Genomic DNA, 5797 nt, shown 5'->3' with positions numbered 1-5797 from the left:
GTTCGCACACGATTTCTACGATTTCCGACGAACGTGGCTTTGGGCCAGGGCCGGCGGGCAGAGAGATACGCGAACGACGGGGAAAATTCGTCCCGATACAAGTAACGCGTACTCTCCGATCTCCGCGCAACGCCTGGGGATCATCTCCCTAAGTCATCAGCGCTCGAAGAAATCACGTGTGCGTTCCCGGATCTACGGCTCTCTTTCGGGGATAAATTACAAGCACAGAGTATGTTAAACGCAACGACGACCCATCGATGCGACGGTCCTCGTCGTTGTCAGTCGCTCGCGCAGAGTATATCTCTACGCACGAAGAGACGGAGTGGGCATTAGATCCCTGGGGCTATTCGAGTAAAACGTCTTAAGAAAAGACGGTTGTACGGCAAAATTCCGCACCGTTACCAAGTTTACTTTTATCTGAGGCTGTTCTCCTTCTCTCCTCTCTCGACCGAGTTCCCATATTTGCTTTCTCTCAGTCTCGCCAAAATAATATTCATTTAAGACGACGTCGGGGGCGCGGACATCGTGCTCATCGAAAACCTGCAAACGTATGCAAATCTGCTGATATGAAAAAAAAATCGGTCACGAGGACAACACTACGTATATATATATATATATATATATATATATATAATATATTCGATAACCGACACGAAGCGGTGCATAAGCGGGCGGTCGTACGAAAGGACGACTCACGACGCCGCTAGCACTCACGCAGGTCCGTGACGGTTCTCTCCGCTCTTATTCGTATCCTTCTTCGTGCGCTTCCTCCGACTCTGAAACGTTCTACGTATCGTAAGAACGACGGCGGGTTGTCGAAGGCACCAAGGGACAGAGAGAGACAGAGGTAGAGTTTCGTAGTGTCTCCCGTGAACACGATAGTTTATATATCGAGCATGCGTACGAATTGCACGGTCTCGACACGACCGCGACGAACGCCGACGAGCGTCCAACAATCGCTCGTACGTCGCGTACGTTCTCTCGCGTCCGCTCTTGTTCGTATCCTTCTTCGTGCGCTTCCTCCGACTCTGAAACGTTCTACGTATCGTAAGAACGACGGCGGGTTGTCGAAGGCACCAAGGGACAGAGAGAGACAGATAGAGAGGAACGACACGCAACGCAAGCAGTCTTAGGTTTACGTGAGCAACCCTCAGCCAGGCGTGGTCCAGGAATTGTATCCGTGGACCGCAATGTGCGTTCGAAATGTCGATGTTCATGTGTCCTGCAGTTCACACGTTGACGCGCAATTAGCTGCGTTCTTCATCGACCCACGAGCCAAGTGATCCACCGTTCAGGGTAATCTTTTCATATATTTTTTAAAACTCTTGTACTCCATGTACTCTTAATACTCGGTTCGAGCGAAGCCGAGATCCGACACGACCGACCAACGGGAATCGGACGCGCAGAAGTCGCCGGAAGATCGACGACACGAAAACGTTCGAAAATGAAATCCGACGAACGCGCGAAGATACGCGCGTCCGCCGGCCGGGCGAAAAGTACATTATGATATATAACAACCATCGAGATCGAAGCTCCGTTCGTCAGGAAACGACGGGGATATAACACCCGATTCTGAATCCTCTGTGCAGCACACGATCTCGCGAAGAAATACGCACGGTGGCTAGCCCATATATATATATATGTGTGTGTGTGTATATATAATACGATATGCATTCCTCTCGTCCAATTATTCAAGAAAAAGAGCGTGCGCCTCCATCGTTCGGGTGATGTAAAGATTCGATGGGACTCGCGCGACCCTCGGCCTCGAGCGGTCTTTCCTCCCAATATCCAGAAGCCGAGCTTTGAAAAAACTCTAGCGACGGCACGGGTGTCCGACTCACGACATCGAGGCTTCGAAGTCGGCGATCTCCTCCGAACGGATGGCGATCGCGACGACTCAAAGCGTGAAAAATCGACGAAAGAGAACACATCTCCGTTCAGGTGATTGTTTTTTTTAAAAAATAAAAAAATTCGATGGGACTCGCATCCATCTACCTCGCGCGGTCTTTCTTCCCAATATCCAGAAGCCGAGCTTTGAAAAAACTTCAGCGACGGCACGGGTGTCCGACTCACGACAACGAGGATAGACAGCCTGCGGTCCCCTCTGAACGGGTTATATGCGACGAACTAGACGAAACTTTAGTCGTTCAGGTGGTATAAAAAAAAAAAATTCGATGGGACGCACGCGCAGCCGTCGTCCTCGAGCGGTCTTTCTTCCCAATATCCAGAAGCCGAGCTTTGAAAAAACTCTAGCGACGGCACGGGTGTCCGACTCACGACATCGAGGGTAGACAGCCTGCGGTCCCCTCTGAACCAACTTCGGCTAGACTAGTTACGAATCGTTGCTACGCATCGTCATCATAGTCATCGTCATCATCATCATTATCATAGCGGGCCAACATCCACGCAATGCGTTTTCGTTCTAGGTTACCCGATCCACGAGTATGTTACAAGTGGTTTCGTTATTTCGAACAAAACGACATACGAAGAACACACGCCCTATGGGTAGGAAGCACGTTTCGAGAACGACCGAGAGCGGTGAAAGAGACGAAAGGTCGACGCGCATAAGGTATCCATGGATCTTCGAAGAGAACCTTCGAAGATATGTCGGTATCCTTTCTACATGCGCGACTCGCTACTCGTACTTTCGCTCTCGTCGACTCGTTTTAGTCGCTTCGTTCGATCCCAAAGAGGAGTCTTCGATGTCCCGTTGCTAGGAGGAGAGCAAACGCAACACAGACCACGAAACATAGAAGAGAATAGGCGAGCATGATCTCTCCGACACGAGGCACTTTAGAGATTTTGTTATTCGTTTGTACGGTCTCCACGACGCAAAAAAAAAAATACGAGATCGTGGCGGCGGGTCTTTCTGTATACGGCCTCACGCAAGCGCCTCGATCTCATTTCTCTTTACGGGTGGTTTCCATTCGTAATTTTTCGTTCGATATTCGTGTCAAAGTTTAATTTTCGAAAGCTCAAGTTCCCATTTATAGTTTTATTATAAAATCATAATATTCGCAGACGGCGGGTCTTTCTGTGTACGACCTCACGCAGGCGCCTCGAATTCGTTTATGTATGTATATATATATATATATATATATATATGTATCTCTTCATCCCGATGATCGAGAGAGAGTGCCACCTTCTCTTCATATAGTTTCGTAGCTGGAGGGTCGTCTCCTCCTTATGTCTTTTCATCATTTTGCCAACGGAGTAAGCCACGCTCCGGGCGAATTTAACTGTTCTTTGTTAAAGTATATAGCTTGTTGATACGTCGTATATACTTTGGTTCGTCGATATAGGAGGAGTACGGCTCCTTACCGACTTATACAGTTTCGTATTTTTCAAGTGTTCAAGTCAAATTCTTTAAGTTTTTGTGTTATATCGTTAATGATCCTTCCGCAGGTTCACCTACGGAAACCTTGTTACGACTTTTACTTCCTCTAAATGATCAAGTTTGGTCATCTTCCCGGTAACATCGGCAATGCTTATCACATTGGCCGCGCACCAGTCCGAAGACCTCACTAAATCATTCAATCGGTAGTAGCGACGGGCGGTGTGTACAAAGGGCAGGGACGTAATCAACGCGAGCTTATGACTCGCGCTTACTGGGAATTCCTCGTTCATGGGGAATAATTGCAAGCCCCAATCCCTAGCACGAAGGAGGTTCAGCGGGTTACCCGGGCCTTTCGGCCAGGGAAAACACGCTGATTCCTTCAGTGTAGCGCGCGTGCGGCCCAGAACATCTAAGGGCATCACAGACCTGTTATTGCTCAATCTCGTGCGGCTAGAAGCCGCCTGTTCCTCTAAGAAGATTTGTTTGTACGTTGGTAGTAAAAACCCACCGACCGAAGCCGGGGGCCTTCGAGATACCATAAGTTACGTCTATTTAGCAGGCTAGAGTCTCGTTCGTTATCGGAATTAACCAGACAAATCGCTCCACCAACTAAGAACGGCCATGCACCACCACCCACCGAATCAAGAAAGAGCTATCAATCTGTCAATCCTTCCGGTGTCCGGGCCTGGTGAGGTTTCCCGTGTTGAGTCAAATTAAGCCGCAGGCTCCACTCCTGGTGGTGCCCTTCCGTCAATTCCTTTAAGTTTCAGCTTTGCAACCATACTTCCCCCGGAACCCAAAAGCTTTGGTTTCCCGGAAGCTGCCCGCCGAGTCATCGGAGGAACTTCGGCGGATCGCTGGCTGGCATCGTTTATGGTTAGAACTAGGGCGGTATCTGATCGCCTTCGAACCTCTAACTTTCGTTCTTGATTAATGAAAACATTTTTGGCAAATGCTTTCGCTTCTGTCCGTCTTGCGACGATCCAAGAATTTCACCTCTAACGTCGCAATACGAATGCCCCCATCTGTCCCTATTAATCATTACCTCGGGGCTCCGAAAACCAACAAAATAGAACCGAGGTCCTATTCCATTATTCCATGCACACAGTATTCAGGCGAAGGTAGCCTGCTTTAAGCACTCTAATTTGTTCAAAGTAAACGTATCGGCCCACCTCGACACTCAGTGAAGAGCACCGCGATGGGATATTAGTTGGACCGCCCGCGAGGAGCTAAGCCCACCGATAGGACGTACCACATAATGCCAGTTAAACACCGCGAGCGGTGAACCGACACTGTGACACACAGATTCAACTACGAGCTTTTTAACCGCAACAACTTTAATATACGCTATTGGAGCTGGAATTACCGCGGCTGCTGGCACCAGACTTGCCCTCCAATTGGTCCTCGTTAAAGGATTTAAAGTGTACTCATTCCGATTACGGGGCCTCGGATGAGTCCCGTATCGTTATTTTTCGTCACTACCTCCCCGTGCCGGGAGTGGGTAATTTGCGCGCCTGCTGCCTTCCTTGGATGTGGTAGCTGTTTCTCAGGCTCCCTCTCCGGAATCGAACCCTGATTCCCCGTTACCCGTTACAACCATGGTAGGCGCAGAACCTACCATCGACAGTTGATAAGGCAGACATTTGAAAGATGCGTCGCCGGTGCTAGATGACCATGCGATCAGCACAAAGTTATTCAGAGTCACCAAAACAAACGATGGACGGACAGACGAGCCATCCGCCACCGATTGGTTTTGATCTAATAAAAGCATTCCTACCATCTCTGGTCGGAATCTGTTTGCATGTATTAGCTCTAGAATTACCACAGTTATCCAAGTAAATGTAGGTATGATCTAAGAAACCATAACTGATTTAATGAGCCATTCGCGGTTTCACCTTAATGCGGCATGTACTGAGACATGCATGGCTTAATCTTTGAGACAAGCATATGACTACTGGCAGGATCAACCAGGGATCTTATAATATATTCCCAAAAACCAGCATTTTCGTTTAAAAGTTCTCTCTGTGTCGTAGGTGGGACGTAAGCACCGTACGACGAGACTTTTCATTTTATATATATATGTAATATGACTTAGAGAGCAACGTTCCATGGTTCAGTAACAACGTCACTCAGCCACTTTAATTCTCCTCCTCTCTCACCATCATATATCGATACAAAGATTCATACTTCACAGAATTATTTCTGTTTGTAACTTTTCTCCTCCAACTTCTCTCGTAGAATATAACTTAGCGGTAAAGCACGTATACGCATGCTGGACATACCGTAAGAATATTCTTTTATAAGCTTCAACACCTCTGTAGAGACGCGTTACCAGAAGATAACGCACTCTACAGAACGCCAAAAGGACCATCGTGCAGCTACAAATAGCTTACAACCGATGGTCTCTGCAAGAATGGCTACTCCGTAAGTACAAGCACACACGCATCCAACTTTTGTCAA

At 48.0% G+C, this 5797-nt stretch overlaps 2 non-coding genes across 2 annotated transcripts; both read right to left on the bottom strand.

Annotated features, from left to right (window-relative positions):
- Positions 1-1144: 1144 nt before the first annotated feature.
- LOC126928660 (5.8S ribosomal RNA) lies at positions 1145-1299 on the bottom strand. The gene has a single exon (XR_007716890.1). It is a non-coding gene; the product is annotated as a 5.8S ribosomal RNA (ribosomal RNA).
- A 2089-nt stretch (positions 1300-3388) lies between these two features.
- On the bottom strand, positions 3389-5311 carry LOC126928661 (small subunit ribosomal RNA). The gene has a single exon (XR_007716891.1). It is a non-coding gene; the product is annotated as a small subunit ribosomal RNA (ribosomal RNA).
- Between the last annotated feature and the right edge of the window lie 486 nt (positions 5312-5797).

This window comes from Bombus affinis, unplaced genomic scaffold, assembly GCF_024516045.1.
Source record: "Bombus affinis isolate iyBomAffi1 unplaced genomic scaffold, iyBomAffi1.2 ctg00001258.1, whole genome shotgun sequence".
Taxonomy (NCBI): Eukaryota; Metazoa; Arthropoda; class Insecta; order Hymenoptera; family Apidae; genus Bombus; species Bombus affinis.
The sequence above is the reverse complement of the archived record's forward strand: the minus strand, read 5'-3'. Positions and strand labels throughout refer to the sequence as shown.